This window comes from Opisthocomus hoazin, chromosome 6 (assembly GCF_030867145.1).
Source record: "Opisthocomus hoazin isolate bOpiHoa1 chromosome 6, bOpiHoa1.hap1, whole genome shotgun sequence".
In the NCBI taxonomy this organism is placed as follows: domain Eukaryota; kingdom Metazoa; phylum Chordata; class Aves; order Opisthocomiformes; family Opisthocomidae; genus Opisthocomus; species Opisthocomus hoazin.
In genome coordinates, this window is record NC_134419.1 from 56,403,914 (window position 1) to 56,427,658 (window position 23,745).

The following is a 23,745-nucleotide window of genomic DNA, read 5'->3' on the forward strand; positions in this document are numbered from 1 at the left end:
GGAGGAAGTGTCGTTTAAAGAGCGACCAGCACTCTTGGACTCCCCTGCCTTCGAGAGCCCTGGCCCACGGGATTCCTTCCAGTAGCTCCTTGAAGAGGGCAAAGTCAGCCCTCCTGAGGTCCAAGGTTTTGATCCTTTGATATGTGGGTATAGACATTCATGTGACTCAGCATTATTAACTCAAACAATGTTGTCTATCTTGGGGTATTTTGCTTGTTAAATAACTTAGTTTTGAAGTAGAGAAAATGATTACAGAAGTCTCTGGGGATTCAAAGAAATAAAAGTGACAAGTATCTAGTCTTTTCTGATAAAGCTTGAAAAAGACTCAACTTAGTTTTAATCAGAAACCTGTTAAAATGACTGTATTTGCTGGGGCTTAGGGTTTTGGTGACCTGACTCTCTATATACAAATGTTAGTCAGTGTTACAGTGTCAGGAAGGAGCCTGGGTAGTACGTACCTGCATCATGGAAACAACTTGCATTTTTTTTTTTTTATCTGACTGTTTAACCTTACTTTCTTTTTTTCAGTACTTACAATCTGTCATATTTTAAATCTAATGTCTAATTCTGAGTCTATAATACTTTTTATTTACCTCTGGGATTCTGGTTCTTCCTATTTGATCTCTGTATCTGATTGTCTCATGATTTCAGATAGACACTTGTGCGAGTTTTTTGTCTTGCAGAGTCTTCACTCTTAGTGAAAGTGAACGTTTGTGCGTGAACTGTGACTTATCTGATGGAAAGAAGTTCTCAAGGGAAACACAAGAATTCTAGTATTCCTTCAACATTCAGTACTATTAACAAGGCCTGTATTTTATTAAATCGTACAGAAGTGATAAGAACATGCATACAAAACTACGTGTTAAAAGTTTGGTATGTATATTCATTAAAGAAAATTGGTTCTACAATAAATAGCTTTTTAAAACAGGAATGTTGCCTTATTAGGAATTGAGCTACAGAAAGATACGATGTTCTAAACTGTCCTGAACCCTACAGAAAATGTCCTTTTCCTCTGATGAACAAAGAACAGTCTCAGCACTGCTCTGCTTTATAGTGCAGTCATGGCAGCATGCATGTTAGGCACACAGTGCCCTTTTTTTGCTTGTCTCTGTGTCAGATGAATGAGGACTAGGTGTGGCTGGTCTGTCATGTAAATCTGATAAACTCTTAGTTGAGCGATAGGAAACTATAAAGGCTACCTGGAAATTCCAGCACAGTATCCAGTGGCATGGGGGAGATTGTCTAATAGTTTCAGGAAATCACAAATGCATATTGTAATCCATCTGAGATGCCGCTGTTTTGCACATTAATCTCATCTGAAGTATTGAAAAATCTTTAGTGTGAAGCTAACCTTCCAACTATGAGCTGATCTGCTATAGGTTTCCTGAGTCTGCAAAAATGTTTCCGATACATTGGGTTTGCAAAGTTAACTAGAAGGATTTGGAGATTTTTAAATGTTTATACAGAGGCAGGAGACAGGAATGGGAAAATCCTGACTTGGGAAAAAGTCTTTAGAAAGTAGTGAAGAGGAGAATATGGATGATGATACTGAAAGCCTTCAAATACCTTTAAAGATCACATTTGCAATTGGTTCAATAGCTAAATTATTTGTGATTAGCAGTGACCATACAGCATGAATAGTATGCTATAGAAAAGACTGTATCTGTTACTGTTTCCAAAATACTCATCTTTTGATAATGCCTGTTCAATTATCTGCTGACCTTTAAGGTCTGTGTTAAGGGACAGTTTATTACTCTGAAAGACATTTTGAGCATCACAAACCATGAGAAACACTTCCCTAGTAGGCTGATTGGGGTGTAGCATTGGTGACTAGAAAAGCAAGATTATTTTAGGCCTTCTAAATATAAATGTTATACAGTAATCACTTTATAAATAAGCAAGTACTACTTACTTTTGGAAGAGCTTTAGGAATAGCCTATACTTATCTCATTGCACTCTCATATCCATAAATAGGCATTGTCATGGCCTAACCCAAGCCAGCAGGTCCCTTTGGTCTGTTGGGGTCAGCTGTCCCGGCTGTGTCCCCTCCCAGCTTCTTGTGCACCAGCAGCCTATTCATTGGTGGGATGGTGTGAGAAGCAGAAAAGACCTTGGCTCTGTGTAAGCACTGCTCAGCAATAAAATATCTCTGTATTATCAACACTGTTTTCAGCACAAATCCAAAATATAGCCTCTTTGTAGCTACAATGAAGAACATTCACTCTGCGTTAGCAAAAACCAGCACAGGCGTGTAGACTGTCAGGCTCATATACTTTCCTGTGGTGTACTATAGTTTGAGGTTCATGAAGGAGTTAAAAATTGTCCTCCTACCTTGATATCGAGTCTCTTCCAGAGAAAAGTGAGCAGTCACTGGGGCCATGAATAAAAGTGCACTAGATGACCACAGAACCTGGAGTGTACTGATTTTGTGTGTTCTTTTTAAAGCCTAAAAATATTGCAAATGCAATTTTTTTGTCCATTAAATTGTATTGTAGAAAGTCCTAAAATACTTTTTCTTTTCCTTAGTGCCTGCTAGTTTCATGTAAGTCGATGTGTACTCCAGCTTTCATTAAAAATTATAAGGAAGACTGCAAACCTTACGACTGCAGAGAAAAGTGTAACAAAGCTTTAAATATGTAATCCCAAAAGGTTTAGTAGAACAAGGAAAATCAAAAATCCCAATCTAATTTTAAGTACCTGAGGATTTTTCATTAAAAATCATAAATTTTTTGTGATCTGCCATGTGATATTTGAACACTTAGAGTTAATAGTACAAAGGCACAGACCAAGCGAATATGAAAGGCAGGGTAGGGAAGGAGGCATAAAATCAGAATATATAATGAAAGTAACATTGACTACAATTAGGTAAAAAGGTAAAATATATCTTGTTGATGCATAACTAACCTGTACTACTTCAGACACCAATGGTCCTAAAAAGTGAAACAGCTGGGAAATCTTCATGCAGAAATACAAAATGTAGCAGATAACAAAATGAAAAATGAACAAAACCCCTACAATTATTGATTGTACCTTGTTTTGAATCATAAGCTGCAGATGAGGCAGTGTTTTGAGGATGTGACAAAATGTGGAAGAAAGATTTAAAAAGATAATCAAAGGGGTTTTTCTTTTATTTTGGGAAAATTTAAAGAAAAAAATGTCCAAACCTTTTTCCTGCAGCAATAAAAGTTTGTCAGACTCATTCTTACAATTTAAAGTTGTTTCATACAATTTACAATATTAATGGATGCCATCATTGATAGTCTGAACTGTTACCTAAGTCGCTTCTGGGACAAAACCAAAGAAGTGTTAACATATATCTCCTTACGAAAAAATATAATAGAAATTGCAGGAGAGTCTTGCATTTTTAATAGTGGTTAAGCAGGTTAACCTAAGAACAATGTTAGAATGAAATGAAAGAGCTTATGATTATTTTAATTGGTTTGACAAAAATGTCAATTCAGTGTTGATTGTCTATCAAAAATATAAACAATGTCAGGGACTATTTGGAGGGTGGGGAATGAAGCAAAGGGTATCTCTGCTGTGTGAGGTTCGTGTTTGTCTTCAGGCTTTGTGGGATTGTAGAAGGGAAGTGGGGATAATCAAAATCATAAAATGGCTTCCATGTTCAAAGTGGATATGTCTTAGGCTCTTCAGGCTGGTAAAGTGACAGTATATACAATGGAAGTTAGTAAGTTACGGGCAGCAAGAGGATGTATAGGGAGAGATCATTGCCTGTGTCTTACAAGGCAAACTGGAGCTTCCAAATTCAAAACAAAGAAAAGGAAGTAGTTCTTGACACAATCAGCTGTGACTTTGCTGGCTTGTGTTTAGGTGTTTATAAGGGGAAATTGCATAGGATTATGGAAAGACAGACTTTGAGGTGCTGGAGCGTGTCCAGAGAAGGGCAACGAAGCTGGTAAGGGGTCTACAGTACAAGTCTCATGAGGAGCGGCTGAGGGAGCTGGGGTTGTTTAGTCAGGAGAAGAGGAGACTGAGGGTGGACCTCATTGCTCTCTACAACTACCTGAAAGGTGGTTGTAGTGAGGCAGGTGTTGGTCTCTTCTCCCAGGTAACTAGCTATAGGACAAGAGACAATGCCCTCAAGTTGCATCAGGGGAGTTTTAGATTGGATATTAAGAAAAATTTCTTTACTGAAAGAGTGGTCAGACATTGGAATAGGCTGCCCAGGGAAGTGGTGGAGTCACCATCCCTGGAGATGTTCAAAAAACATGTAGATGTGACACTTTGGGATATGGTTTAGTAGGCGTGGTGGTGTTGGGTGGATGGTTGGACTTGATGATCTTAGAGGTCTTTTCCAACCTTAATGACTGTATGATTCACTCAGGTTTGGTGAGCAGCAACCATTGAAACCTAAGGTGAGAAATCCAGATGTAGCAGCTCCAGGGAAACCTCTTTTGGTCATGCCTAGTAACATATCTCCCTACAGAAAAGATGTTTCCAAAATATCAGTATAAATCCCAGCCAAACTGTTGAACTGATGAAGTAATTTTTTCTTTCTTTTTTTCACATTGCATTTACTGATCTGATAAAAAACTTTTCCCTCTTTGATTTAACATGAAACTTGATCCATTGGGGAAGAACTTGGCTGCACAAATATGTCTCCAGGTTTGAGGGCAGCTCCACAGTGGAAAGTACAAAGAAAAAGTAGTAAAAATCATCAGCAGATTTCTAACCCCGCAGTTCATTGTGAGGAGCAGTGTCAGAGTAGCAAGCATCTGAAGGCCAATGAATAGCTTTATACAGCACTGGTGCATAAGGCAGGTGACTTTCAACAGAGATACTGGAATTTATTTTCATAGTTCCCGAAGGGAGGGGCTGTACTACACGTAGGGCCTGATATCAGATACACCTTCCAGGGACTCCTGTATGCACATGACTGTACAGGTACCTGTTCCAGACAAACTTGTCCACACCTAACAGGCCGCTGGCTACATCGGTAAGCACTGCTGGAATCAGAGTTCTGTCAAGCAGGCTTTGGAAAATAGAGTGCTGTCCCTTTCCCCTGGAAGTGTTTTGAGTCATCAAATACTGACAAAGAAAACAGTCTTTTGGCTCCAGAAAGCCAGTGTGATGTTTGGTGGGACTACTGCTAAATATATAAAAAACATGTGCATTTGATTCTGCTAAACAGTGGTGGAATTTGGCTGTTGTACAGAGGATCGGTTCAACTGCTGGACAGATTCTCTTGCCACCTCCATATTCTGTTTGAGGTGTCAGGAGCAGATAACTCTGTTCAAAGACTTCAGTGGGTGTGCAGTCAACACATGGAAGAACTGATACATGCAGATGCAATGGTGTGAACACACAATCCAAGGGTATAAATACCCAAGGTGTTCCTATGTGATGAATGAACACAAGAAAAAAAGGTGTGTATTTTTTTTCAGGAAAGCCTCTTAAAGTCAGTGCTTGATTTGGTGAAGCTCTCTTGAACTTTTAGACAGAAGTAGAAAGTGGTAGACATTAAAATTAGATCAGACACAAGTGTCTTAATAGTCAAGCAGTGTTTCTCTGGGTGAAAGAAGCATGTGAGACTAAGGCTACAGTTGCAGCAGCAGCAGCAGCGTAGCTCTTGCTGTGAGGGGCATGCTGGAGAGTATGATAAAAAGTATTTCTCTCACATATATAAACACTCTGAGTTTGAATCTCCCACTTCAGAGACATGCTGTTGTCATATCCTTGCTTACACATCAAAAGAGTTCTAGCAAATTATGTAAAGAACAGTAGTTGCAACAAGATTAAGGTTTTGGCCCATAAAGAAGATAGGAAATTAAGCATTAAAATTGACTTATTCTCAAGCTAGATCTTTGTTCTCTTATTGTGCACACTGGGTTTAAGGTTCAAGGGATGATGTTTTCAACTAATATAAATTAAAATAGTTCCCTTGAAGCTTTGATGATTTACTGAGGATCAGCTGTTACATGAACCATACTAGGAATTTTTCCGCTTTTGAGAGTCGTGTCACAGCCTTATGATTTCTTACCATCATGTTTTGTATGAAGGATTCTGTTTGTCAGTGAAACCCGTGTGTAGGCATACCAGGTTAAACTCTCAGACTCTTACAAACTGTGTTACTCCAATGTGTGGTACTAGGAGCTGAATTTATATACAGGCTTTATTGATGTCTTACTGTTATTAGGTGGTGCTGTAGATGAGATTACTGGATCACGCATTATGAAGATTTACTGCCAATTGTGTGTGAATAATAGGAGACTATTGGATATGCTGACTGCAGCATATATTTTCTAAAATACAGATTAGTATGATGTTTTCAGCTTTATATACCATTTCGTTTCATTGCTCTTCCAAAAATTTTATTAATGTGATAGGTTAATACTTTTAAAGCATCACAGCAACTCAGATAGATTGCATATTCTAAAACTTATGTTCATCTCATAGGAATATAACTTAAAATTATTGGCAACATCAAACTTGAATGTAGATATATCTAGTTCTGTTTATTCTGTAAAATTCAGTGAATCTAAAAAAGCAAAGTATGAGAAATGTGTAATTCAATAGTTTTTAAAGAAAAGACCATTAGCTTGGGCATATACTCTTAAGCTTGCTTTTTTTCTTTTCTTTTTCTTCTTTTTTTTTCTCTTGTCCAAAACCCCTTGATCAATAAAGGAATCTCATCTTGAGAAAACCTGCTTAAACTGTAGGCTGGGCTAAGATACAACTGAAGAGTACGCAATTTGGGTATATCGTCTTTGCATGAGTTAGTGCTGGATGTGAATGATTTCCAACACCTTTTAGGTACAGTCCAAAAAATCATTTACTATTCCTCAATACAAATATTTTCTAATTTCCATTCCTCCTTTGCTCTCCGCTTATTTTTTAACCATTAACACAGAGACTAGAATACTCATCCGAGGTCTATTAGATCAAGGTTTAGGGTGCTTTCTGAGTGTGACGATAAAAACTGTTTGTGTAGCAGCATGTTGTAAGGCGCCCTGATGAAATGTACTTTGGGGCACTGAATGTGTAAGCACTGAATGAGCTGCCCAAGGGGGCTGGTCTGTCTTGACTCAGCTCAAGTTTGAATCCGTCTGCTCCTGCCAGGAAACTTCCAATGTGTTGATCCCAGTTCAAACAGACAAATGAAAACCCATTACTCTGGTTTTCATTTCTTAGTCTTGTCATTGTGTGGGAACTATTGACACTCAAAGAGGAAAAAGAAACCCTGACTCGGACAGTTCTTGTCAGATAAAATGTGAAAATATTTTGTGGTGGTATTCCCTCCCTGTCCCCCTGAAATGAATGAATTGGTGTAAAATTTTTTTTTTTCTGCAGAAATTTACTACTGTGATCTTCTGCATTAATGATCTCTAAAAAGATGAATACTTTATCTCTTTTTTCAACACACAACACCATGGTGCTCATAAAACTTTATAGGACTGTCAGTAGCTTTGACAGGACTCTTTGAAGATTATTTTTTGCAACACTGACCACACTGTTAATGTTATCTCGGGGAGAAGGGTCATTTAAAGATTCATCAGTTCTGTTTCCTGGTGCCTTCATAATAAGATGGTGGCAGGGAAGAACAGAGAGTGGCATAATTTCCTCCAGTGAACTAATTCTCTTGATAAATGTTATGATTTTATGCTATTTGTTAGAATCGTCAGTTAAGACTTTTGCCAAAATCAAGTGGAATAGGCTCAAAGAGGGAGGTGGTTGAGTCACCATCCCTGGAGATGTTTAAAAAACATGTAGATATGGCACTTTGGGATATGGTTTAGTGGTATGGTGGTGTTGAGCGGATGGTTGGACTTGATGATCTTAGAGGTCTTTTCCAACCTATGATTCTATGATTCTATGATTCTATGATTCTATGAAAGAGCTGGTTCATGTTTGTAGGTCTTTAGAATAGAAACCTCCACTTTACTGTTGCTCAGTGATGCTATCTTTGGTAGCCACACAAGGTTAGCATGCTTAGAAGATGTTATCCTGAGCAAGAGGCAAGTATGAAAAAAGGAATTACTTCCTTAGTGGAACTGAGCACCCATGCTCAGTTCTCCCTTGTTACAGGTACAAGACCACAGCAAAATCTGCTCAAGTCCACTCACAAGCTAGGGCATTATGCTAGCAGCGCATGAAAATTTTGATCACTATGACCTTTTAGGACATTATTTGTGTAATATCACTAATTTAAGAGAATCCAAGAAGCTAATTTGAAAATATTGATCTCCTCAGAACTTTTAGGATTTTAATCAGCAAAACCACCAAGCCCCCAGCTAGAAAGGCACTTCTTTTTGTTTTAACAACTGCATAGGTGTGACTGATTTATCACCTGGTTTCATATTTTTGCATGTTTTCCAATACTTTATTATCATTGCTAAACTCAAAAATGTGCACAGCTGGTCAGAGAAAGAAAATACAAGAGCTATAAATATTTTTTAAGTCTTTTGTTGCTTTATTATTTAAATAGTAGCAATTTAAGACTATAGGCTAATTACATCCTGTCATAATCTCTGTTCACGCTACTTCCTGGAGTGGATGTAACAGCTTATAACTACATTCCTTTCAATGAATCCAGGAATTCCATGCACCCGTACAGGCTGGGGGCTGACCTGCTGGAAAGCAGATCTGCAGAGAGGGACCTGGGAGTGCTGGTGAATGACACGTTAACCATGAGCCAGCAGTGTGCCCTGGTTGCCAAGAAGGCCAATGGTGTCCTGGGGTGCATTGAGAAGAATGTGGCCAGCAGGTTGAGGGAGGTTCTCTTCCCCCTCTACTCTGCCCTAGTGAGGCCCCATCTGGAGTACTGTGTCCAGTTCTGGGCTCCCCAGTTCAGGAAAGATGAGGAGCTACTGGAGAGATTCCAGCGGAGGGCTACAAGGATAATGAGGGGACTGGAGCATCTGTCCTGTGAGGAAAGGTTGAGGGAGCTGGGCTTGTTTAGCCTGAAGAAGAGAAGGCTGAGAGGGAATCTTATAAATGCTTATAAATATCTGAACTATGGGTGTCAGCAGGGTTGGGCCAAACTCTTTTCAGTGGTGCCCAGCGAAAGGACAAGGGGCAACGGGCACAAACTGAAGCACAGGAAGTTCCGTCTGAACATGAGGAAGAACTTCTTCCCTCTGAGAGTGACGGAGCACTGGAAGAGGCTGCCCAGGGAGGTTGTGGAGTCTCCTTCTCTAGAGATATTAAAAATCTGCCTGGACGTGGTCCTGTGCAGCCTACTGTAGGTGACCCTGCTTTGGCAGGGGGGTTGGACTAGATGATCCACAGAGGTCTCTTCCAATCCCTGTGATTCTGTGAAAGTGTATAGTGCCTAAATTTCAATTAGAAGGGGTGTTTCAGTATTTAACACCTCCAGTCTCAGTGTAAGGGACTCTTTCTTCTTAATCAAGTGCTTGCTTCTACAAAGTCAATAAAAATTCTGCAGTATAAATCACTTTACAAACTACAGGTGAATGTTAATCCTGAGAGGTAAACTTCCATTATACTCTGCAATAATTTAGTAATGTGAGATAAGTAACGTTTAGATTTATCTGCCATGCACATGGCGTAAAGATGGGTTGGAGATCCACATCAAGGCTTCTGTCATCACAAAGAGCTGTTATGTAGTTGTTAAAATGCAAAGCAGCTTTCTCAAGAGGTCAAGCTTGTGAGCTCACTGTTTATTCATGACTGACAATGATGTGCAAACAAAGAGAAGTCACCAGAATCAATCCTTAATCACTGCAAAAACTGAGAAAGCAGAATAAGCGTTCCTGAAAGCATTGTTGTTGAAAAGATTGTTAAATACACTGCTGGATTTGTTTCCCTTGTTTTAGGAAGTCCTGATTAGATAGAGAAACTTAATTGCTCCTTGTAATGTGTTTTCCCACTTAGCCAGTTACAGGCAATGCAGGCAACAGAAGAAATCAAAGCAGTGCTATGACGTATAATATTGAAGATGAGATTTTTATATATGCCCATAGGAAACTGATTTGGAAATTAATTCAATGCTCTCCCCCCAAAAAATGTAAAATGGAATCTCTATCTAGACTGTCTTGTGTCAATATAGGGAACTACAGTTTTGTCTGCCATTCTATCTACATTGTATATTAGACTTGGGGCCCAGTCTGTGTCTGTCTTCTCCTTACTTCTCCATTTTAAACACTTAGGCCCAGACTGCATCACTCCCTAAATTTGATGTAGAAACTCTGTGGTCCGTAAGGCTGGAAGTGAGCCAGCTCACCATGCCAAAACTCAAGCTTGCAGAGTGCATGAATGATGGATGAGTCACACCATGCCTTTTCTGAGCTGTCAGTAGAGTCATCTCGTATCCATGGTTGGACCCATGCAGTTAGAGTGATTTTCTCTTCCATTACCAGGAGGGATCAGCAAAGAGGGCTGTTTCCAAATGGAGCCTAATGCTCATCCATGTGGCTCCTATGGAAATTATCAAAGGCACAGTGATTCAGAACAGGAGGCTTCAACAAACAGATGCTCTTTGAGGCAATCAGTCTTGTTCTGATATATTCTTCCTTGGAGCATAGGCCTATTTTCAGCAGACTTCAAGTTGAGGGAATTCCTCAAGTAAAAGTCATAATGAATTATTCATAGCAGTGGTTGAACTGTAATTAAAACAAATGTAAAAAAAAAAAAAGAGGAAGAGGAATCGTGACTCTAGTCTTCATCTAAGGGGTAGGCAACTTCTGAAGCCGATGTGATGGCCAGATGTGCAGTGACAGACCATTATGCAAATAACCGTGCAATGCTGATCTTGCCTGGCTGCAAGAGCTTAAAGCCTTCCTGGTGCGTGGGAAGCTTTTGCGGGTGTTCTTCTCCTAGCAATGCTGGAAGTTATACATACTCTACCTCTTTGTAAAGCTGTGATGGTCTCCTCAGGTGCTGTTCGATGTTGTAATGTGTGTGTGCTCTGGCATGGAATTCCTGCTCTATCCACTTCCAGTAGAAGGGACGTTAATTACTGTAAGGCTGTATTACCTGAGCTTACCTATCCAAACTCTCCTGATGGATATGGTACTGTTCCCAGGTTTTGTTGATGCCTTACACCCAGTTTCCTTCTTTCTTTCCATACTCTTTTTATGATAATTTGCTTGAAGAATTTCTTGATTCTCTTAGAACAGGCAGTGCTTAAACTTACCATTTTTGAGGAAGCCCAAATAATTTCCTGTGATTCTGCATACCAGTTTCAATTGCTTTGATCTTGGTTAAAAGGTTTTGTACTAGTTCACTTTTGCATTTTATCTTTTTCTTTGCATTCCCATTTCCTACTCTCTGTTTACATTAACTTTGTAGCTGAGTCTTGCAGAGATTTAGAACCTATTGGTTTCTAGGTCATCGTGCTTGTCACTTGCACTAGATTACAAGAAACATGCTTTTGCCAAAACTGGGGCTGACATTTGTAGTAGTGTTTCTATTTATAGGAGCAGAGTAGTGAATTAAAATATGAACCCATCTGATAAATAGCTAATTCCATGCTGCTTTTATAGAACATTGACCTATAATGCATATATATATAGAATATTCTTTTCTACTAGCATCAGTGAATAATGGTATTGTTATGTTGAAATAAGGATGGTATGAACTTTTGGTATTCCATAATGTATAAACTAAGTTAAATACTGAGAAAAACCCAGACAGACATTGGATTGAGAGCAGCATACTCTTACAGCTGTCAGCCAGCCGTTTCCTGGTTTTTATCCTCTCTTTCAACCATGTGAGAAAATCTGGGGAGAACCATTATTCACATGGGCTTATTCTGCTAGGGTCCTCCTGAACAAGCATGATTTTTGTCTCTGGTAGTGCTGCAGATACTTCTCAGCTGTTTCCTAGTGCCTGTTTTCTGTTTGGGGTTATAACTGGTCCGTCTCTGGCATCTGCTTATCTGTAATTCCTGCTGTGGTTTTCTGTAGCCTTAGGTAGCTATCCTGACCTGTAGCAGCAGCAAAATCCTGGGCTCTTGTCCAGGTTTTTGTTATTCGTATGAACGGTTCACTCTTCTTTTTCGAAGGTACAAGGAGGAGGCATACGGCTTAGTCATTTGCTTTTACAACTTTCTAGCTTTGTTTTCTTCTGATATAATTTTTTCTCATGATCATTTGTTTGTGTGAAAAGGTCTTTTTATTCTGATGGACTTGGTCACAATTATGTGCAGTGTCTTGCACCCTCACACCCACTCACTGTGTTCAAATGCCTTTTTCAAAAGATAAATGAAAAATATGTATTAAAATTTACGAAAGACATGTTCAAAGAAACAGCTCAAGAGTAAATTAGTAAATTAGAAGTCTTAACTCATGACCTCCCTCTTTCTGTTTTTTTTAAACTATTATTAATTCTTTAATTTCTGCAAATGAAATCCTAATTTACTTCAAGAACACTTTTGTTCTAGATATTTCCAAAACAATGAAATGAAGGATTATTAGGAAAAATCCTTAATGCAAACACAGGACAGCACCGTATTGCACAATACGCAGACTGAATTTTGAACTAGCAATTAGGCTTATACTTAGACATTACTTGTGCATCTGGATATTGGCCTTTTTAATATCATTTAAAGACCTTTTCATATGGTTTAATTTCTCTTACTGCTTATTCATAAATCTCAAGGTCGGGAAACTCTCAGAAATCTCTAATTTAACTTTTTATTCAAACAAAATACTCCTGTTGATTTCAGTCAGATTTAAAACCCATAGAGTTCTACTGGCTTTGGCATTTTATGTCAGAAAAAAAGCTGATCCTGATTTCTCTGGCATCATCTTGGTTATACCTCACTTATCAGGAAATAGTGATTGGCAGCCTGGAACACAGAAACCATGAGGTCAGATCAAGCGTCCACGTATCAACAGAATCCCTGCTGCAGCAGCAGCCGGTACCATTTGCCTTAAGAAGAGGAGCAGTACCAGGCATGCATAGTGCCATCCTTCTCCAGAATATTCTTCAGTCTTTCATCGGTTTTTAGCTCAGGGATGTTTTGAGCCGGGGCACTTTTCCCATAAATTAGCCCGGTTGCTTTTTGAGCCTGTATAAACTTCTAATGTACACAGTATCCTACATCAAAAAATTCTCCAGCTAAATGCCATGATAAGTGAAGAATTAGCAATTTTTGTTTCTTTTGCACCTACCACCATGTCACTTCGTTTCATGATACTTGGATTTTTTTTGTATAACAGAAAATCCTAGAATAGCACAAAAATATTTGTGTTCTGAATATGTCTGTCAAACAAAAGGAAAGGTTACTATTGCGTAATAGTCAGTGTCAGTTTGGAGAAGTCAGGGAACTGTTGTGCCCTAGTCATTTTGGTGATGACTTCCTTGTTTTGTTGGTTTCTTTTAATTTTCAGATTTGGGCTTTTCTTTCTCCGTTATCTCCATCTTTCACAGAATCACAGAATCACAGAATGATTGGGGTTGGAAGGGACCTCTGTGGGTCATCTAGTCCAAACCCCCTGCTGAAACAGGGTCTCCTACAGCAGGCTGCACAGGACCTTGTCCAGGCGGGTCTTGAATATCTCCAGAGAGGGAGACTCCACAACCTCCCTGGGCAGCCTGTTCCAGTGCTCCGTCACCCTCAGAGGGAAGAAGTTCTTCCTCCTGTTCAGATGGAACTTCCTATGCTTCATTTTGTGCCCATTACCCCTTGTCCTGTCGCTGAACACCATTGAAAAGAGTCTGGCCCCATCCTCCTGACACCCACACTTCAGATATTTGTAAGCATTTATTAGGTCCCCTCTCAGCCTTCTCTTCCTTAGGCTGAACAAGCCCAGCTCTCTCGGCCTCTCCTCATAGGAGAGATGCTCCAGTGCATACCTAGACATACAGAATTTAAACTCGTGGTAACTTAGTATGTCTTGAGTCATAACCAATAATGTATTCAGTCTGACTAAAGTGGGTTCTTTGTATTTAAGATTGCTATAGGTGTGCTCAAGTTTGAAATTATCTTAGAGATTGATGGTAGCCAGCAATACAGATGGCAACCCCATTGATTTTTCTTACTGGCTGAAATTAAGGACTAAGACTCTAAATCCTTACTTTTGTTCAAGGGAGCTGTGGAAATTGCAAATTGTATCAAGGGAAATTCTGGTTAGATATTGAACAAAAAACTCGCAATGGCGGGGGTGAGGCACTGAAACTAGGGTGCTCAGAGAGATTGTGAGATCACCAGCTTGGGATTTAAAACACATCCAGACACCCTGAGCAGCCTGATTTAATGCTGAAGTTATTCTTGTTTCAAGACTGTGGAGGACTGGATCAGAGATGCCCTAAGGTCCCTTCCAGCCTGCATTACACAGCGATTCAGAAGTGTCCTGAATGATTATTCCTGAAGAGACTCGGGGGCAGATTGTATTCTAACGCTTGTACAAGAAAGTTCAGATCAGTGACTTGATTTCTGAAGCTGAGGCTTTCTGATCCTTAGATAATATTGTCTAGGAGCCAGTTTTCTTGTTGCTATGTGTACTACAGGGGTAAGAAATGCTGCTTTTCTGGAGAGACTGCTATTCAATTTGTGGTCTGGTGGTACAGTTACAAGTGTGCCTTGCCAGAAGGGTATTTGCTTTTTAGAATAATTACCCTGAAGTAAAGAAATAAGAGTGGGTTCTCAATCACAGCAATGCTATATAATGCTCATACTGAAATATTTAATAGCTGTTTAAACATAATGCTTTTCACTCTGATGCGGAACTAGATTTTAGCTATTAATTTTGTGGTGATAGTCTTCAGTATCTCAAATGCTGTTGCCGTATTGCATGTGCAAGTGACTGCTATGGGTGTTTGGGAATAGCAAGGAGGTTCTGTTCTGGTATGAAGTCTAGTTGGCTCCCTTTTTTCTTCAGGGATAATGGATGATCACATCATTCCAGAATAAGAAATTAGAAGTTGTACAGTGTTTATTAATTCACCTTTCTATTTATGTAGAGTGAATAAAAGTTAAAAATGAAATTGCATCTTTTCATGGAAAAATGAACTCAGGTAACTGTATCTCTGCTCTCTGTCATCTCCTCATGCCACAAAAATTGTCATTTCCTAACCAGCAGAGAGTCCAGCTGTCAGACTTATCAAGCACATAAAGCATCTCTGAATCCTTCACAGCAGGTGTCCCACACACCCCTGGAATATAAATTATCCCACCCATGTGTATTCCTCAGAGTGACTTCTTGTTACCAGTCCTTGTAAAGCTCAAATTGCTGCAGAGGAACGCCTCCCCTGTCTGCCCAGGTGACCTGTATCCTAAAGGATTGCGGTAGATAGCTGCTTTTAGCAAACTTGCCAGATACTTTCAAAGCCTGCGGTAAGGAATGGCTGGAAATTACATGGTTTCCTCCTTCCCCAAGGAATGAACTGAAGGAGAAGGAGGCCCTTTGCCAAATGGCTGGGAAAGGGAAGAGAACATTTGCACACTACAGGGGTATGAGCTGCACTCCTGTAGGTCTGTAAATAAGAGCTCCTGGAGAAAAGGAGGGGACGCAGGACCTACATTCGGAGCCAAACAGTGGAAAATGAATTTTATCCCAGGTAAGGCGAATGCAGCACAAGCTGAGGGTGGTAGGGTTTGTGGAGGTCTTAACTTGTGAGATATCCAGTGGATGCTCGCTGGGCACATGGGTACTCTGGTGCAGCCAGAAAGCTGCAGTATTTAGGGTCCAAAGCTGGCATTTCAAAGGCCAAGTTCAGTGTGCTGGTTTGCTCTGCATTTTAGCAGTGGCAAAAAGAATAGGTGATTGTATCCCCAAGTGTCTCCAGCTTTAGGTTGTCTGACTGTTTCAGTTCAATGGTAATATCATGGTACTTTCTGCCAAGTGTGAAATTTCACCTTGTGCTTAACTGCACCCTTCTGAGTGTAATAGTGGAAGCAATTGATGTGGTGCATTAAAACGAGAGTTTGGTAACACTTCTCCCTTATTCATCTGATGTGACATATTTCAGTGAACTGAAAAGACTATTTTCTTGTCTTGGGGAGTATTTATATCCATTTTCCTTGGTAAACAAACAAACAAAATGTTTAAGTCCTGCTGTAAAGACATACGCCAGGTTTACAAAATGATCCCTTTTTTTCTCTTTTCTTCACGTTACAATTTTCCTTTTGCCTCCCAGTTTAATCAGCAGGATTTTTTTCCCGTTCTTGTTTGAGTACTTGTCTCTTTCTGTTGATTTGCACAAGATAACTTTTCCCATTTTCCTTGTTCTGTATCTGATACCTATTCCCTGCTGCAGTGCATCATCATCAGCTGCATCCCTTAGGTCATCTCCATGGTTAGTTCTTTCCAGCTTGTGTTAACAGTGTCTGGTGACTGGCATGCTGAGATATTGCGCTGAACAATTTAAGTTGACAACCCCATGCAATGCTACAGGTTAATCACCCCAACAAGTTAACAACCCCATGCAACGCTACAGGCTTGGGGAAGAGTGGCTGGAAAGCTCACGGTGGAAAAGGACCTTGGGGTGTTGGTCGACAGCCAGCTGAGCATGAGCCAGCAGCGTGCCCAGGTGGCCAAGAAGGCCAACGGCATCCTGGCTTGTATCAGAATAGCGTGGCCAGCAGGAGTAGGGAGGTGATCGTGCCCCTGTACTCAGCACTGGTGAGGCCGCACCTGGAGTGCTGTGTTCAGTTTTGGGCCCCTCCCTACAAGAAGGACATTGAGTTGCTGGAGTGTGTCCAAAGAAGGGCAGCGAGGCTGGTGAAGGGTCTGGAGAAGAAGTCTTATGTGGAGCGGCTGAGGGAGCTGGGGCTGTTTAGTCTGGAGAAGAGAAGGCTGAGGGTGGACCTTACTGCTCTCTACAGCTACCTGAAAGGAGGTTGTAGTGAGGCAGGTGTTGGTCTCTTCTCCCAGGTAACTAGCGATAGGACAAGAGGCAAAGGCCTCAAGTTGTGTCAGGGGAGTTTTAGATTGGATATTAGGAAAAATTTCTTTACTGAAACAGTGGTCAGGCATTGGAACAGGCTGTCCAAGGAGATGGTGGAGTCACCATCCTTGGAGGTGTTTAAAAAACGTGTAGATGTGGCACTTTGGGATATGGTTTAGTAGGCATGGTGGTGTTGGGTGGATGGTTGGACTTGATGATCTTAGAGGTCTTTTCCAACCTATGATTCTATGAATTGTCAGTCATTATTCCTCTACTGCACATTCCTGAACTTAGACAATTTGGGAGCATTTTAGAGAAACATGCTTAAAGTTAAAGATAGTAGATAAACCTGCAGGTGACCAGTCCTGCCAAGGATAGAAGTTCTGTTGTTGGAATTTTTTGCTAACATGGCAGCGGAATTGCAAGAGGGTGCATGCTGCAGTGGTCAAAAGAGAAGCAGGAACTCCCATGCAAATTGCATAACAGTCTTCTGTAATGAAAACAAAATGAAACAAGAAAACATTAGTCTTAAAATGTGGTCCTGTGCAGCCTGCTCTAGGTGACCCTGCTTTGGCAGGGGGGTTGGACTAGGTGATCCCCAGAGGTCCCTTCCAAAACCCCTGCCATTCTGAGATTCAGTGAAATTGTTTTGTCACTGGAAATTCTCCTGATTGGCCCTTCCCCTCCTCATTTAATGGCTCTCTGGAGATGGGTGGTGCTCAATCCTCAAACTGTTCTTAGTCTGCAGAATAACAAATCAATTTTATTACTGCACACTATAATAGAAAATGCTATAGTGGAATATTTGAAACAAAGCTGTGAAAGGAAATAGAAGACTAGTGTACTGTGGGTTAATTTGTTTGTAATTATCCTAATAATTAATTCTTTGTTTTGTTTTCTTGATTCTCTGTTAATAAAGACACACATTTCTCCATGTGTTTGATGATAGCATAACAAGTGAAAATGGCATTCTCCACCTATTCAGTTCTGCTCTTCCATCTATTGTAATTTTTTTCTATTGTTTAAAGAACAATTAAGACAAGAGTCATCACAGGATAGACAGCCATTTCAGAAAAGAAAGTAAGAGCCATTGCATATTTTTGTGCTGAGCAGGAGACAGTGATACTTACTTTCTTGATACCTGATTTCCCCTCATATAACAAACAGCAACCTCCATGACTATCTGCAAAATGTATTGCCATCACATTCTTCTCTTGAGTGAAATGGTTTCTAATATTTGTTTGCCTCTCCAGTATAACTTCACTTTGTCAGCACATAGTTTCCTGAGAAGTCATGCTGCTGTGGGCATTCCTGCACAAGGACACCCTTTGCATGCCTGTCTCAGGCTGTGCACAGAAGAATGAGAAAATAGTAACTCCTGAAGGCCCAGGGCAGTGGAACACTACGGGATGGCTGAACAATCCTTTCCTCTTTCTAGAGCATCAAATCTGGACTTTTACCAGAGGAAGAAAGACTAGGTGAAGCATCCACCATGGTTGTCCTTTCACTCATCTTACCTCGACATGCCAGGCAGATGTTGCCCTTCTCTGTGGGAGCAGATAAAAGGTTAGAGCTGCCTGTTCAGCTTGTGCCTGCATGGAGATGTGTGTAGTTGTGTGATGCCCGTTATCCATTAGCAAGATCCCTTACACAGCAAAGAGTAAGTGTTGTATCAAAATTTTTTTCAGGGAAAGCATAGGGGTTTTAAAATTTTTTCTGTAACAGGCTAAGGATGGACACATGATCAAAGCTTTTATTTACTGGCAGTATGAAAATCTGAGATTAAATCTTTGCAGCTTCACATAAATACAGAAAATGCTTCCACAAAATGAGATATTCTTGAAAAGTTTCATTTTGGCTCAACCCAAGAGTTATGTTTTAATCCAAAATTAAATGTTTGAAATCTTCTGAGAATTAGCCAATCTGTTTCACATATCCAGGCCAATTCGGAAATGAAAATTATTACTTGTGATATCTGTAATTTTCATTTAATAGATGCTAATGCCAGATGTTCTCAAATTTACTTTGGCAAAGAAGAAAAGAAAAGTATTTGATTACTTAATAAAATAAAAAGTAGGTGAAAGGCTTTTAAAACTGAAACCTAAATTTGACCTAAGTTTTGGAAACAGTTTTGGTCTGTCCATTTCTATTATCAGTTAGTGGCAATTTCTAGCTCTCTGAACCTAAACCAGCTCATTCAACAGAACCACGTAATATCAAGAAAATGGGTCAAATACTGTTTTATTTTTTTTTTAAATAGAAGCAAAAAAGGAAACAGAAGAAGAAAATCTATTACTGAAATTTTTCACAATTATGTCAGGAGATGCTTTCTTGCAGTTAAAATGTCTGCACGTGTATGTACATAGGTGGTTACATGTGGAAGGAAAAGTAAGAGAACACAGTCCTATGTAATGTCAGTTAGAGGAAAATATTTGAATCATTAGAAAACACTCTTGAGAGAAATTCCTTTTTTTCTGTAATAAGAGAAAAATGAATAGATTTTTGAGTATTCTGTGAGGTCTACTTCGTCTGCAAGCTTCTACAGTACCATATGCACAGGAAAGTCAATACATGTGATTTTTATATTTAAATGGATCAAACAGAGATTCCTCAGGGTCAAATGTTCGTTTTTTAATAATTTTATCTATTATGGTGGTATCTAGAGATCTCCATTGAGACCAAGTGCTGAGGAAGCCTGTGGTAAAAGGCACTGTGGCCAAATTTGTGTCTTGTCAATACAAGCAAGTAGGAAAAATGTTTATAAATGAGCATGAAACATAAAGTCCTATAAGCAGATTATGATGCTTATAATATGTTGGAAGCATATCACTGGTTTATGAGGCAAGTACTCTGTGAGACTTCAAAGATTAATACAATAACCAGGGAAGCAGCAGTGAAGTAGCACAATTTTGTAACCACCTAAGAGTTGTCTGTAGTTTACATATGAGCTGTGTCTGTTCTTTGTTCGTGAATAATCAGGAGTTTTTAAAGCCATACAAAACTCCGTATTTTGCTTTTTAATGAAATTAATGCAGCTTTATACTACTATTTTTTCTTCTAATACACTATTCCTCATCTTGCACACAATTTTTTATTCCCAATGTATTTTTTTCCTCCTGCTGAACTGAAGATTTCATTATGCTTTGGGTATCTCCATTCCAATGGCAGGACTATTGAAATATTTGCGATATTCAGAAGTACTTGAATAATTATTACTGATTGTGGTGGTTTTTTTCTTTGAAAAGACTGTGAGAACCTCAGGAATCTCCAGCTCCATGAGTTTTCATCCGCCTTCACTATAAACAATCACACTGTGCACTTTCTTGCACAAAAGCAAGCTCCATCTGAGATGCAGTTAGTATTTTTACACAGCTGCTGTTTTTAAGAGACTGTTCCAGAAACATCTTCCTCTGATGGATAAAAATCTATTTTTAATTTCATTGTAGATTCATTCAGAGTAGTCAGTTTTAATGGAGCCAGTACAGTGTGCTTTCCATGATATGTGATCAATAAAATTATAAACCGTGGTTGCTCTGCTCTCATTTGTATTGTCCAAACCCAATACACAGCTTACAGCTACGAAAAGCCTGCATATATTCAATATGCATTTCACTTTAATTTGTAGGTGTTTTTTGTGTAGAGTTATTTGATCCTTGGATATTGGATTTAAACCACTTATGAATAAGAGGTTAACAACAAAGCAATTTGGTGAGTTGTGAATAATAAAGGAATATTATTACAATAATAACAAAACCAAGTGATTTGTGACTACGTGCAGTGTTGTGGAGTATGGTACCATTCTCTTTTCAATCACACTTACAATGTTCTAAATCTTCCACAGTCACATAGGAGATAAACTTGGGAGGGTTTCAGTATATAACAAATTATATTTATGTGTTCAAATGATTGGTTCAACTTTTGGAGCCAAAAAGGTCCCATTTTGCCACCTGAAACATGTGGCCATTCAGCCTTCAACAGATCTTGTCCAAATGAAGAGTGAGGATTTCTGAAAGAGGGACTTGTAATTGGAAAAATCAGTATTTGTTGACTATTGGATCTTTGTATTACTTTGCTTGATTTTAGACTGCTGAATAGTTCTGATTATTTAAAAAATTATGCAGTCTGTGGAATATTTATAATCCCAGTGGGGAGAAAGAAAAACAAGCTTTACCGCCTTGTTTCATGTTGACTATTTGGTAAAAAATCCAGATGCATTTAATGCAGACGATATCATGCAATCAGTGAAAATTGTCTGGTCTTTGCTAAAGTAATCCAAGAGCAGAAGTCACTCTGATACCCAGGGATTGTTACAGACCCCTGCACCATAAGCCTCTGAAAATCAAAACACTGTTATTTGTTTAACTTGTGCATGTAGTGTTTAAGGTGTCAACACAAAATACAAAGCAAGGCTAATAACATTTTGAGACTGATGCTAGACTAAATTAGCTTCATTTCATCTGATCTTTCTCAAAAGCTTTTGGGTGTAAACAAGGTTATTAAACATTTAATTTGACATTTTGAAAACAACAATATTAAAGAAGACATGTATTAAGATCCAATTGTGAGAAACAGTTTTAAAGGAATTATGAAGGACACAAAAATAATCAGCAAATGTTATTACAGTATCACAGATCTTATGTGGTTACTCAGTAGAAAGTGTTCATATTTGCATTGTACTTAGTTTTAATGAAGAAAATCACTAAAAATTTCTGAAAAGGAACAGGTCAGTTTCAGAGCCCGAGATAGGTATGTATCTGAGCATAGTACAATAAAACAACTAAGAAACAAAAATTTATTTTCTAAAGCAGAAAAGGTGCACTTCTTTAGCATTTTGATAACTACTTGTATTCAGAAGTACCTGAAAGCACTAGTTCTCAGGTGGTAAAGTGAAATAAGATTGTGATATATTACCCAAAAGAGTTTAATTTTAGCTGTTAATTTGACTTAAGTAATCGTACAGATGGAACACTTATTTTCATGCCAAACGTTGAGTGACGACTACTTCTCAATAGCAGATGTTTCCTTTTACTTTTGGATTGCTTCTTCATTTCTAATGAAAAAAGGAGGAAGATGTCTGATAATTACTGAACTTCCTTACAAGGGATTGAATTTATAGTTCTGAGAGGCTTATTACTGTTAAGCTCTTGCCGACTTGGACCTACTTGCACAAGAATAGGAGCTTGTGGGACTGTAGAGTTTGAAGAATTATATCTGGATACATTCTGTTGTATTGTTCTTTCTTTAGAAAAAAAGATGCCAAGGTAAGAACAGGTAAGCAAGCAATGTTGGATAAGCATTCCTGGGGTTTGCAGTTTGTGGGGTGCTGAAATGTACTAAAAGGAAGACTGGGCTGTTACTTTTCATCCTCTAATCCGATTTTGGTGTGTTACGTATTTCAAGTAGAGAATACCTTTCCCTCTGTCTTTAATTTTTTGTGTGAGTGTGATCAGATTGGCACATATGCTTCAGATGTTGAAAACTCCCCTGGGCATGAAGGTTATAAAAATTTTTGGACTGCTTTTTCAGGGGGTGCTTTGGAAAGCAGAGTAGGATCAATTTGTGGAGCACTGTAATGCAGCAGTGATTGACTCTAACAGCAGTGAAATGCCGAATGTGCTGATAAAAGTTAAAAAGCTGGCTAACGCATGGGCTACCGTAACTGGGGGCTGCCAGATTCTTTAGCAGGATCCAGTATAATGCATATATTAGTACTTGCAGTAATAAATTTATGTTGATTTTTAAGTTTGAATTGGAGAAAAGCAATCTGTGTGTATTTATGAGGGGGGAGGGACTGTAGAACAGCGTATTTATCCACAAAATCCAGGTATATTTAAAAGAATTACCACTGGGTGTGCTCCACAGCAGGCTTTGAACATGTGGGAAAAGTTTGCATTAACAGGAAGCTTTCCCTGCGTTGTCTGTTGCCTCTGTGTGAAGTCAATTGAAGTTTAGCAGAGAAACGTCATGTTAAGAGGAGCTGGAGAAAGCCTTCTGGATTCATCAGCTATGTAGGAATTGGAGATGCCTGCTGTGAGACACTGCAGGTGTCAGGATCTGCTGCTGGGTCCAGTGCACTAATTGCATAATGACTCTTTAGGACAGTCTACAAATGGATTGGGAATGCTGACTGCAGATTCTTTAGGTATTTGTATGTAAACTACTGCAACTTCTGGTACATGTATGACCCAGAGAGAACTGGGTAGCGGGAGGAATGTAAGAGTCTACAAATGCAGGACACAAACAGAATTTTTTTCCCTGTATCCTTGGTAGATAGGACGAGTTGAACAGCAGGAAGAAAGTTTAATGTTAGATGATGTGAAAAAAATTCTAACATTAAAGACTGGAAACACCAGAATGGATTTGGGAGACTCCATCTGTAAGAATCAGTTTAAATACACCTCTTACATGAAAGCTGAATGAACCTTGCAATACGTAGTATATCATCTGTTGAGAGCCCTTCTGTCTGTGTTAAGAAGCTGTGTCTTCATATGATGAACTCATGGCTGGACAATGAATCAGTGCTTGGAGAGGGCTGGTGAGCAATAGAGATTCTTTTTCTTTGAAATCTCTCCCTATCTTGATTTTCCTTTGAGAAATTCAATAGCCTTATATACTCCGAGCAGAGAAAACATTGCTCAGATAATACCAAGGATTCTGAATAAGAATGCAGAAGCCTGCAGACATGGCAACTGATGTCCTCCGCTTAGACACGATGTTGCAGTTGAGCTTTTTGAGGACAAAAGCTGCCATCAGCAAGGAAATTTTCTACTTAATACACGCCCCATGGTAGCACTGTGTTGATAGGAAAGGAATAACAAACAGACTTCTAGGGAGCGCAGTGGAGAGGCGTGCACTTCAGATGTATGTTCATGCTTGCAGGGCCAGGGATTCAAGCTCCAATTAAGTGTATTAGCAGTTATTGGTTACAAC

General features: G+C 39.3%; 1 protein-coding gene across 20 annotated transcripts in view; it reads left to right on the forward strand.

Moving 5' to 3' along the window:
• The window catches only part of PCDH15 (protocadherin related 15), a 1,100,829-nt gene that overhangs the window by 389,593 nt on the left and 687,491 nt on the right, over positions 1–23,745 (forward strand). Inside the window, exon 1 of one of the 20 annotated variants that reach the window (XM_075423224.1) lies at positions 18,363–18,381. The exons of the other annotated variants lie outside the window; for them this stretch is intronic. The gene's annotated coding sequence lies outside the window, so the exon portion shown is untranslated. Of the gene's footprint in view, positions 1–18,362; positions 18,382–23,745 lie in introns of those variants that run through there. 20 annotated transcript variants of the gene reach the window in all.